Raw genomic sequence first — 13,560 nt, forward strand, 5'->3', positions numbered from 1 at the left:
TAACGAGAGTTATAGCAGGTCATTTTCACACCTTCTCCATGCATATTTTCATCCCAGGGCAGTGTTCCCAGATGGGCTTCAGAATGAAAATGTCCCAAGGATGTACCACTAGCCCCCTACCCCCAACGTCTCCTGTCCTTTCTCCTTTCTACTCTCCAAGCCTCCCACATCCTCCCCTCCAGTGGCAAGCAGGGCATTCTCACACAGCAGCCGCCCCCACTCCCCAGCTGAGGCCTCTGACTCCAAAATGAAAAAAAAAAAAATTTTTTTTTTCAGGGGACTTGCCGTCTGTCTGCCTGTCCGTCTCTCTGTCCTTCTCTCTGGCTCCCAAAATCCTTCCCGGTTCTGGTCTGGATGCTGAGTCTGAGGAGTAGGATTCAGGAAATGGACCCCCTCCTTCTCCCACCCGTTCTTTGGTCCTGGAGAAGGGGCACTTCTGCCACTGGATGCCCCTGTCCCCATACACACACCATTGGCCTCTGGGTGGAGCCTGGTTATCAGTCAGGAGACACCCTGGCCTCTCCTCCTTTATCTTAGCTTCTCAGGGAAGGCAAAGGGGGGAGGGGGTCCTCACTCCCCAAGCAATCTTACCCTTGGGAGGCTCCTCTTGCCTTGCTCTGCCCTTTTGCCAGAGTCTCTTGTCTTTTATAATGTTCAGAAATAAGTCATGTGCTACTTCCTGATATGTCAGTTCTCCAAATTAGACTATTTCATATACTCATTTGCCTCAAAGTGAGTGGTAAACATGATTCACAGTGAGGGAAAAGAAAACCCCAGTATCCCCAAACTCTCTTTAAAAAGTCCCCATTCTCCAACATCTTAGCAAATTCTTAGCCTTTTCTTATATTCCATTGAGATGTGAGAGAAACCAAAAGTGGAAAAACTAGGTTCACCATCTCATCCTTTACTACATAGATGGTCTGATACTATTGTATTGCTTTTAGAAACTCTGGAACAACATAAATAAATACATGCAAATTATGATAGCTATCATTTTTTGTTGGTCTACAATATGCAAGGCAACATACTAATGATACATTACTTCCTTAGTCCTATACTAATCTGTCAAATAAGGTATGGTTACTTTGTTTTATAGATGAGGAAATTGGAGGTACAGATTGATTAAGAGATTTTTCCAAGATCACATGATTAGTAACTGGTAGAATCCAGATTGAAATCAACTCCAGACTGTCTAGATCTGGAATTCCTGCTTTACACTAGTCCACATAATTTCTATCTGTGAAATAGACTGAGTATACTTGCTGAGTCTATCAGGTGAAGAATGGTAGAACCAAAACTCATACAGAAGGCTTGGAGAGGTAAGATCACAGGGAAGATATGGCCTGTTGAGATGTGAATGCCTCTAACTGCCATGTTGCTTAGAAGAGGAAAGGGAGAAAAAATCAAAACAGTCTGTCTTAACAGTCCCAGGGTAAGGCAAACATTTGAAAATAAAGGAGGCAGAAAATTACAACCAAGGATGCATTATTTTCTAGATAAGATGGTGTGTGTGTCTGTGTGTGTGTGTGTGTGTGTGTGTGTGTGTGTGTGTGTGTTTAACTATAGGGAACGGGCCCTGGAAAGTGTGGCTCAGTTGGGTGGGCATCATCCCATGCACCAAAATGATTCTGGTTAATTCCCAGCAGGGCGCATGCCTAGGTTGCAGCTCAATTCCCAGTAGAGGACATGCAGGAGGCATATATAGTTGGTTGATGTTTCACTCTCACCTTAATGTTTCTCTCTCACCACTCCCCCCTCTCAAAAAACAATTTTAAAAAATCTTAAATAATGATAAGAGAATTAAAGAATTGAATTTGGGCTGGGGGAGAAGAGAAGAAGTAGAAGGAATAGCTTCCCAGGTTGGAGATATGACTGAGATTCCCTATTTCAATTCAGAGTAAGCTTGCCCTGTTGTGTGATAACACAATCAATCAGTAACTAATAAATGTTCTTGGTAGTAGAAGCTCTAAATTAAAAATGAGGGCATCAGGCCCTAGCTGGTTTAGCTCAGTGGATAGAGCCTCAGCCTGAGGACTGAAGGGTCCCAGGTTTGATTCTGGTCAAGGGCACATGCCCAGGTTGTGGGCTTGATCCCCAGTGGGGTGTGTGCAGGAAGCAGTCAATCAATGATTCTCTCTCATCATTAGATGTTTCTATCTTTCCCATTCTCTCATTTCCTCTCCCATACACACACAGCATCTTATCTAGAAAATAATGCATTCTTGGTTGTAATTTTCTGCCTCCTTTATTTTCAAATGTTTGCCTTACCCTGAGACTGCTAAGACAGACTGTTTCAGTCTTTTCTCCCTTTCCTCTTCTAAGCAACATGGCAGTTGGAGGCATTTACATCTCAACAGGCCATATCTTCCCTGTGATCTCACCTCTCCCAGCCTTCTGTATGAGTTTTGGTTCTACCATTCTTCACCTGATAGACTCAGCAAGTATACTCAGTCTATTTCACAGATAGAAATTATGTGGGAGAGACTGGACGGGGAGAGAGGGAGAGAGAGAGAGAGAGAGAGAGAGAGAGAGAGAGAGAGAGAGAGAGAATAATGAGGGCATCAGGCCAGGTAAAGGTGTGACTCTTTGGACTCCCTGGAGACCAGATATAACTAACAGCTATCAATGCAGATTTTTCCATAATCTAATATTGGATATCTTCTTCCTGAGTCTTGTGCTCTTGACAACTCCTGATAGTTTCATCTAGTTCTTGAATTTAATACATCTTGTTGATGACTTAGTACCTAAACTCTTAGCCTTGATTTTTGTGTTTTTCTACCAAAGGTTAATCATTCCTACCTCTTCCTGCAATACTTATCTATGACCCTCCTGAGATATTAGTCAGGTAGTGATGGAATTCAGAATAAAGGTCTGTGGGTATGAAGCTGTATTATAGAACCTAACCTGAGTCTGTCAGGAGTTGAGGATCCAAGGTGTAAATTTAAGGTGATTTTCTTAGAGTGTATTTAAGTTTAAATCTGTACAAGCAAGTGCAAGCACAAACTCTGAAAGATAAGTTCTAGGCCTAAAAGAGGGGGCAGAGCCAATAGTCTGAAGCATAACCAGAAGGAAATTAAGAGGTCAAGGTCAATCTTTAAATTATTAGTTTTTTCTGCAAAAGTAGGGGAGCCTTTGACTGTTGATGTGCGTGGAAATGCTGATTTATAGTTCATAGATAAGAAAATGCCACATTGCCATGTGGCCTGAGATGCCTTGCAATGCTTGAGGGCACATATAACAAGGGCCATCATTTATGTGATATGAGTATTTGTAGGCGTTCATTACATAGACGATTGGCCAAGTTGGGTTCCTGCCATTTCTTCTTTATGTAGATTTCTGCTGGTCTCATATAAGGTGACAATATTTCTGCTGCCACACAGGTAGACCAAGCTCCTCATCCTAGCTAGAAAGCATGTGAAGTTTTCAATAAAGAGGGTGTAATGGTTTGGCTTTAATGTCTAGCAACGATTCACTACCCTTCCCCTCCCACTATGAACAAAACACTTCTCCTCATCCATTGATGTTAGACTTGGCCATGTGACTTGCTTTGGCCAGTGGAATATTACTAATCACGATGAAAATGAAAATTAAGTCTTAAAATTACTTGCATGGCTTGGCTTGACTCTTGCATTCAGGTGATCCTTTATGGGAAAACATGACTTGCTTAGGCTCTGCTCCTTCAGCCTGAGTTCCTGAACAAATGCCTGTGGCAGACCTGCATAAACCTATGTCCTAGGTTCAAGCCCATCCAAATGCAACCTGAAGCATGCTTTAACACAGCCTACATCAGCTGGAAAGTAGTCAAGGCACAGATGCTTATTCTTGTAACCATTGAGCAATGTACACTAATAAAAGAGAAACATGCAAATTAACCATCACTCCACCACTCCACTACACCCACAAGCCACTCCCACCAGCCAATCAGGAGCAAGTATGCAAACTAACCCAACTAAGATGGTGGTAGCCACGAAGCTGGAGCAGCAGGAGGCTTGGGTTGCCCCTGGTGATGGAGGAAGCCAAGCTTCCCACCTGCCCTGGCTGGCCCTGGGCTCTGCTCAAGGCTACAAAGTTTCAATTATAGAAGATAAATAAATCCCAGATACCTGCTTCCAACTCACCCTGGCCTCCACTCAAGGAAGTGCTGAAAAAAGAAAAAAAAAAAAAAGGAGAGGCTGGGAGCTTGGGTTGCCGGGGAGCATGGCCAGCCTGAAAACAGCCATTAGCCCCTCACCCAAGCTGGCCAGGCATCCCCAGCAGGACCACCCCCCCCCCACCCTGAAGGGGCTGTGTGCAGCCTGAAAAGGGCCCTCAGCCCCTCACCCAGGCTGGCCAGGCACCCCAGCGGGACCCCCAACCCTGATCTGGGACACCCTTCAGGGCAAACCAGCTGGCCCCCACCCGTGCACCAGGCCTCTATCCTATATAATAAAAGGGTAATATGCAAATTGACCCTAATAGCAGAACGACTGGAAATGACTGGTCACTATGACACACACTGACCACCAGGGGGCAGATGCTCAATGCAGGAGCTGCCCCCTGGTGGTCAATGTGTTCCCACAGGGGGAGCTCTGCTCAGCCACAAGCCAGGCTGATGGCTGCCAGTACAGCGGTGGTGGCGGGAGTCTCTACCGCCTCCTCAGCAGCGCTTAGGATGTTCGACTACAGCTTAGGCCTGCTTCCTGCTGGCAAGTGGACATCCCCAAGGGCTCCCAGGCTGCCAGAGGGATGTCTGACTGCCAGCTTAGGCCCGATCCCCCAGGGAGCAGGCCTAAGCCAGCAGGTGGACATCCCCTAAGGGGTCCCAGACTGTGAGAGGGCACAGGCCAGGCTGAAGGACCCCCCACTGAATGCACAAATTTTTGTGCAACAAGCCTCTAGTTTTTATAAAGCATTATCATGGTAGTAGTTGACTAAGACAGTGGGCTTAGTAAGATGTTATCCAAATTCTTTGTGAGTATACATACATGAAATTGATACCTTTGTTGACTGAAGTTTCCTTTGTTAAGAGTAATTCCCTGTATCCCTGTCAGATTGGGAAGAAGGAAGTGGTAGCATGGAAAAATACCAAGAAAAATAACGAACAAGGATCTTCTTTTTGAGATGTGTCAACTTGTACACTTTCAGAGTTTAGTCTTCAAGTTTTTGCCATATTCAAATACCAAACCAACTATTACCTAATAATGTTTGATGGACTTACTAATTTAACAGTGATTACATATTCTTATTCTAATCCTATATCTATAAAAGAGATGCACATGGTGTAAATATTAAAGGTAGTCCTTCTATCATTACTTAAATTTCTTCCAAAAATCATAAATTCTACTTTCTCAAAGGTGATCCCCAACTCTCATTATGGCTCCCTTTGAAAATGCAACTAGAATGTCCCCAAACCTGCCTCAGTGATCTGTTTTTTCCTTCTCTTGTCAACTGCCCCAGCATTCCTGGGACATCAAGATTTTTTCGGGCTCATTCAAAATTGGGTTTATTGCTCCTCAGAAGGTAGCTTCTTTGCTTTTGTCACTGAAGTCAATTGATCCTAGAAGTGAATTGCTGGTGATGTACATACCTGAGAGTACCACATTATACAGATAAATATCTCATCCTTGATTTTGATACCTTAACTACTGTAGATAGTAGCTGATTATATGGACAGATAACAAAGGCCACAATCTTCCAAAGGTGAAATTAGATGTTTGAGAGTTTGGAGAATACCAGCCCCAAGGCACTTATATAACACTAGAGGCCCGGTAAACAAAATTTGTGCACTGGCGAGGGTCGGGGGGGGGTTGTCCCTCAGTCCAGCCTGCACCCTCTCCACTCTGGGATCACTTGGGGGATATCCAACTTCCAGTTTAGGTCCAATCCCTGTGAAATATCCCTCTCACAATCCAGGACTGCTGGCTCCCAACCACTCGCCTACCTGCCTGCCTGATTGCCCCTAACCGCTTCTGTCTGCCAGCCTGATCACCCCCTAACCACTCCCCTGCCAGCCTGATTGATGCCTAAGTGCTCCCCTGCTGGCCCGGTCGCCCCTAACTGCCTTTCCCTGCTGGCCTGGTCACCCCTAACTGTCCTCCCCTGCTGGCTCAGTCACCCTTAATTGCCATCCCCTGCTAGCCTGATCGTCCACAACTGCCCTCCCCTGCCAGCCATCTTGTGGCTGTGGGCGCCACCATCTTTGAGGGCATGGCAGTCAATTAGCATATTCCCTCCTTATTGGCTGTGGGCACCGCCATCTTTGCAGCCTGCTGCTCAGTCATTTGGTCGTCCCTCACTAACCCTCCTGCCGGCCTGGTCGCCCCACACAACCTGCTGCTCAGTTGTTTGGTCATCCCTCATTAACACCTCTACCAGCCTGATCACCCCATGCAGCCTGCTGTTCAGTCGTTTGGTCATCCCTCACTAACCCCCCTGTCAGCCTGGTCGCCCCACGCAGCCTGTTTGGTTGTCTGTTCAGTTGTGATGGTTGCTTAGGCTTTTATATATATAGATGGTCAAGCAATGAGGGGTAGTTTAAAGAGTTTAGATAAAAGAAGATTCTGTCTAGGAAGAGACTTCCAAAAAACAGAATCTTCATGACTGAGAAGCTCAATGGTTAAGGCTTTGGCTTGACTCCCAGCTCTGATAATTATTAACTTTATAACTTTGGGAAAGTTTATTATACTTTCATGTTTTCTTGTTCATAAAATGGGAAAAAATAATAGCTTTTAGAATTATAGTGAAGACTGAATTTGCTAAGATGTTGGAAAATGGAGACTTTTTAGAGTTTGGGGATATACTAGAGTTTTCCTTCTCCTCGCCGTGAATCATGTTTATCACTTGCTTTGAGACAAATGAAGATGTTCAAGAGGTTAAATTGGAGAACTTGACATAAGTAGCACATAACTTATGTCATTAAGAAACTCTAGGTGGGTGCCTGCCCTGAGATGCACATGTTTGGACACAAGATGCACTTCTATGGATGTGCACCTTCCACATACTTTCCGTGCTCTGTAAATCTCATGGAGTGAATTGGCCATCAGCTGACTTGGAATGTACATGCTGCAGGGCTTCCTGCCAGAAGAAAGGCTACCCAGACAGAAGTGGTTAGACATACACCCTTGGGAGTAAAAATTAAGGCAAAATTGAAATCAGTAAACCAAAGGAAGCATAATCCAATTTGGAGAACTTTGATCCGATGTTTCTAGTGAGAATAACTCTGACGAGCCCATAAGAGAGTGTCCCATAAGGGAGAGACAACTTTGGACATTAGTCTCTTAATTTGCCAAGACAGAGGAATCCAACACTAGATTAAAAGTAAAACTTTTTCCATCCTTATTTCTACCCGCTTCCCAAGCATCAACCTGAAAGGAACCACAACTGCAGTTGCAAGTTAGAAAGGAGATAGGTAGAGAAAGAGAGGAGATTCTGACCATGAGCTGCATTTCCCACTGCATTCTTCAAGCCTGAGACAAGTGCAGACAGGCAAAGGACAGAAATTTTGAAAGAGACAATGATCCAGAGTTTTGGTGGTAGAGTGCCCATTTTATTACCAGGAAATGACTGGGAGACTTCTTATTTTCTAAAGTACCTGGGAAAAGCCCCTGGATCTCACGCAGTGGTGCTGAACAAGTTGACAGAACAGGTTTTGCATGAATAGTTGTAGAAAAGAATAAAGACAATTCTGCTTCCACCTTGCTGAGTCTAACTCCATTATTAAATCAGTCACATTAACTTCATGACCAAGGACAAGGAACTTCACTTGTTTCATCATGTGGAAAATGAGGGGAAAATATTTATGCATGATTTCATTAAATCTGTCTTATCAATACAAATGGCATTAAAAATTTAGCACTGGATGGTCCTATTTAATGTTCAGTAGGTTTTCTGTGCTGTACAAAGGATTGATGAACAACAATTTTCCCACTTATAACAATAGGAAACCAAATAATAGGACAAGTTTTGTGGTCTTCCTCTGTGAAGCTTAAACACACACACACACACACACACACACACACACACACACACACACGAAATATGACTGGCTTGTTTGGTAGTGCACCAGTAATTTATTGCTCCATAATGAACAATGCCAAAATTTGGTGCCTTAAAAATAATTTTTTTGGCTCTCCATTCTATGGCTTGGCAAATTAAATACAGCTGGAGTGTCAGCTGTGCCCATTTATAGTGCTTGGTTTCAAGTAACAGGCCAGCTCAGAGCTGCTTAGACCAGAACGGGCTCACAATTTGGTGGTTGGCTGGAACTATTGGCCAAGGTGTCTGAGATCTCCCCCATTGAGCACCCCCAGAGGCCAGCTCAGGCTTGTTCCCATGACAACTGCATTTCAAGAGAGCAGAGTAGAAGCTGCAAGGCTCTGGAGACTTACATTGAAAATGTGTACAATATAACTTTTGCCATATTTGATTGGTCAACACAAGTCTCAAGGCCAGCCCAGGTTCAAAGAACAGAAAAATAAAGTCTACCACTTGAGGAGATGAATTGTAAAGAGTTTGCATCTCTGTTTAATATGCCACAGGGAGAAGAACAGCCTTCCCTGTGAGGCAACATGTCATGAAGAGATCACCAAAGTAAGAATCAGAAAATCTGTTTTTCAATCCTACATTTTTCATAAACTAGTTGTGATTTTTTAACCTAATTATTCATATCTGTAAAATCTAGTACTCAAAGCCTATGACTCTAGGTTTCTGATTTAGTCTCTCTTTCTTCTATGGGGGCTTTAGAAGTTTCTATAAGTTTAAGGCCAGAGCATGAGCATCAACTACTTAGAGATAACCATAGACCAGAGAAGGAACAACCTAAGCCCACCCACCCTCACTCCTGAAAGTTTTAGCCAAAGGGATGTGAGCGGAAGTGTGATAGTAGCTATTTGGAATCTTTCTTAGGAGATAATTGGCACCTCCCATTGCCTCTCCATTTATTTTGTCCCTCACTCCATTCTTCTGCCTGGAAAGTATATGCTTCATGGATTATAAGGATAAGATAGACACTCTAGGGATGTCAGACTTGTGAGATGGAAGGAATCCATTGTCTGTGTGGCTATGGACTTTATGGAGATAAGTGGCCATACCAGCCCTGAACTGTGTCTCTACAGACTTTTTTTTCTGTGAAAAAATTACTCTTCTTTGAGTTATTGTAATTTCTTCTATCTCTCAGAATTGACTCCAGTCTTACTAGAACAGACATCACTATCTAAGAAAAATTAGATTAACATCTATCCACCCAGAGTTGTTAGATACAGATGACCATATTGTGAACTGCACAACTCTAAGGATTGTCAATTACATGGTCTAGGATGTGGATGATTTTCTATCAGTTGTGCCACATGACAACCCTTAAGAACAAGTATAGTGTGAAAAGGGGAAGTAGAACTCATACTGCTAAGTTGTGCCTATAATGCTTGCTGGTTCACCCAGAGACCTTGATATCCTTGTTCAAACTGTTCAACTTGGCATTATTTTTATGAATTTTTTTAACTGTTAGAGTCCTTCCAGGGAAACAAACCACTCTAGGTATTTCAAACAGAGGATATTCAATACTTGTAATTGGGTACACAGATGATAGAAGAATTGAGAAGCCATATGGATGGGGGGACAATGAGAAACCCCTAAATCATCAACAACAAAAAACTACTACCACCCATAAGGCTACTGGAATGAAGGGAAGGACGTTGTTAATAGAGCCCTGGATCAGGGATCACCCAGCAGAACATGGAATCATATTGGATGTGCTCAGCAAACTGGGACTGTAGAAAAAAAGGCTGCCCAGTGAGAGTTGTAGCCACAGAGTAGATACAGCTACCACTGGAGGTGCACCCTGAAGCAGAGAGAAAAAGAGAAACACTGTGGCTTCCTCTCTACTTCTACCTTATTCCTCTTGACTGCATCTTCCTAGAAGTCAGAGGGGAAGGGGCCTTGGGAAACTTAGTTCCTTCTAATAAAGAGTATGCAGAAGAGGTTATGCAGAAGAGGTCAGGTCTGATCTGCAAACAGACAAATTACTATGAGTTTTTGGTTCACTTGTAAAGCTCTGAGCACATGCACTACTGCATTAAGACCCAGATGATCAAGAGTGACTCAAAGCTGGGAAGAAAACTCTATCTTCTCATGTGGAGAACTTATCAATATCTTGGGGATTACATGTTTTTATCCTCTGGAAACAGCATCCTTGGAATGGACATTGCTATTCTCATGGCACTACAATCTATAGATCTGATACAATCTTTATCAAATTTCCAATAATATTTTTTACAGAAATAGAAAAAATCCTAAAACTTATATGGAACAATAAAATACTTAGAATAGCCAATGAAATCTTGAAAAAGAATAACTCATCTGTAGGCATCACAGTTCCTGATTTCAAATGTGTGTATTACACAGTGATATGAATCAAAACCATATGATATTCCATCAATGAACAAATGGAATTTAGAATTAAAAACATGTTTACCTTAGCATCCCCCAAAATTAATTCCATAAGTATAAATCTAACAGAACATGTACAAGATCTGTCTGAGAAAAACTACAAAACTCTGATGAATAAAATTATGAATAGGTAAACTCAATATTGTTAAGATGTTGTTTTTTCCCCATTGATCTATAGATTCCATGCGATTCTAATCAGAATACCAGCAAGATATTTTGTGGATATTGATAAACTGATTTTAAAGTTTATATAGAAAAACAAAAGATCCAGAATAGCCAAAACCATATTGAACGAAAAGAACAAAATTATAGGACTGACACTACTTAACTTCAAAGGCTTAGTATAAAGTAACCATAATCAATACAGTGTGGTATTGGTTAAAGAATAAAAAGAGAAATCAATGGAACAAAATAGAGGGGGAAGAACTAGACTCCCATTAATATTATGAGGGGATGAGGTCACATATGTAATACCTAAATCAATAAAGAAATTAAAGATTTGCCCTGACCAGTTTGGCTCAGTGGATAGAGCGTCGGCCTGCTGACCGAAGGGTCCCAGGTTTGATTCCAGTCAAGGGCATGTACCTTGGTTTCGGGCACATCCACAGTAGAGGGTGTGCAAGAGGCAGCTGATTGATGTTTCTCTCTCATCGATGTTTCTAACTCTCTATCCCTCTCCCTTCCTCTCTGTAAAAAATCAATAAAATATATTTTAAAAAAAGATTGAAAAAAATATTGTCAACTGATCTTTGATAAAAAAGCAAAGACAACGCAATGCAAAGAGAGTCTTTTCAACAAATGGTGCTGGACCAACTGGACATCCACATGCCAAAAAAAAAAAAAAATCTAGACAGACCTTTATACTTTTCACAAAAGTTAACCCAAGATGGATCACAGTCCTAAATATAAAACTCAAAACTATAAATGTATAAACTCTTCTATTCTTAAAATATTAATGTTTATTGCATGTAATCTATATAATAAAAGGCTAATATGCAAAATGTCCCCTCGACTGGGAGTTTGACCAGGAGTTCTACCAGGGGTTGGGGCTGGACAACTGGCTATGACCCTTCCCCAAGCCAGCCAGACCCCACCCGTGCATGATTTCATGCACTGGGCCTCTAGTATTATATTTAAAATCTTTTTTCTTAAAATATTTATGTTTATTGCATGTAACGTTATTATACTTAAAATCATTTTTATTGAAATATTTTAAAAAATAAGTGTAAAAAAACAAAAACTATAAATGTCTAGAAGGTAATAGGAGAAAACCTATATGATCTTGAGTATGGTGATGACTTTTTAGATAAAACACCAAAGGCATGATTCATGAAGGAAATAATTGATAATCTGGACTTCATTAAAATTAAAACTTCTGCTCTGTGAAATACAATATCAAGAAAATGAGAAGAGCCCTAACCGGATTGGCTCAGTGGATAGAGCATCCGCCTGCGGACTGAAGGGTCCCGGGTTCGATTTCGGTCAAGGGCATGTACCTTGGTTGTGGGCACATCCACAGGAGGGGGTGTGCAAGAGGCAGCTGATGGATGTTTCTTTCTCATCGATGTTTCTAACTCTCTATCCCTCTCCCTTCCTCTCTGTAAAAAAATCAATAAAATATATTTTAAAAAAAAGAAAATGAGAAGAAAAGCCAGAGATTGAGAGAAAATATTTGCCAGAGACACATCTGATAAAGGACTATTATCCAAAAAATACACACACAAAAAAACCTCTCTTAAAACCCGACAATGAGAAAACAACTTGATTAAAAAATGGCCCAAAGATCTTAACAGATACATCACCAAAGAAGATAAATAGATGGAAGATAAGCATATGAAAAGATGCTCCACATTATATAGCATTAGGGCAATGAAAATTAAATGGCAATGAGATACCACTACACACCTATGAGAATGGCCAAAATCTAGAACACTGAGGACACTGAATACTGTTAAGGATGTGTTGCAATAGGAACATTCATTAATTACTGATGGGAATGTAAAATGATGCAGCCACATTGGAAGACAGTTTGGTGGTTTCTAACAAAACTAAACATACTCTTATTATATAATCCAGAAACCATGCTCCTGGGTATTTATCCAAAGGAGTTAAAAATTTATGTCCACACAAAAACCTGCACACAGATGTTTATAACAGCTTTATTCATAATTGCCAAAATATGGAAGCAACTAAGATGTTCTTTAGCAGGATAATGGATAACCTGTAGTATATTCAGACAATGAAATATTATTCAGTGCCATAAAGAAATGAGCTATCAAGCCATGAAAAGACATCGAGGAAACTTAAACGGATGTTATTAAGTAAAAGAAGCCAATCTGAAAAGACTACATACTGTATGACTCTAACTATATGACATTAGGGAAAAGATAAAACTATGGGGAACTCATACAACTTAACAAAAAGAAGATAAACAATCCAATCAAAACATGGGCAAAGGATCTAAATAGACACCTTTCAAAAGAGGACATTCAGAAAGCCAAGAGACATATGAAAACATGCTCAAAGTCACTAATCATCCGAGAGATGCAAATAAAAATAACAATGAGGTACCATCTCATACCTGTCAGAATGGCTATCATCAACAAATCAACAAACGACAAGTGCTGGAGAAGATGTGGAGAAAAAGGAACACTCATGCACTGCTGGTGCAGTCACTATGGAAGACAGTATGGAGTTTCCTCAAAAAACTGAAAATGGAACTCCCATTTGACCCTGTGATCCCACTTCTAGGAATATATCCCAAGAAACCAGAAACACCAATCAGAAAGGATATGTGCACCCATATGTTCATAGCAGCACAATTCACCATAGCTAAGATCTGGAAACAGCCTAAGTACCCATCAGTAGGTGAATGGATTAGAAAACTGTGGTACATCTACACGATGGAATACTATGCTGCTGTAAAAAAGAAGGAACTCTTACCATTTGCAAAGACATGGATGGAACTGGAGAGCATTATGCTAAGTGAAAGAAGCCAGTCAATGAAGGAAAAATACCACATGATCTCATTCATTCATGGATAATAGAGACCATTATGAACTTATGAACAATAATAGTTCAGAGGCAGAGCTGCCTCAAACTGATTGTCAAACTGCAGCGGGAAGGCCAGGGAGGGTT

This window comes from Myotis daubentonii, chromosome 10 (genome assembly GCF_963259705.1).
Source record: "Myotis daubentonii chromosome 10, mMyoDau2.1, whole genome shotgun sequence".
Classification (NCBI taxonomy): domain Eukaryota; kingdom Metazoa; phylum Chordata; class Mammalia; order Chiroptera; family Vespertilionidae; genus Myotis; species Myotis daubentonii.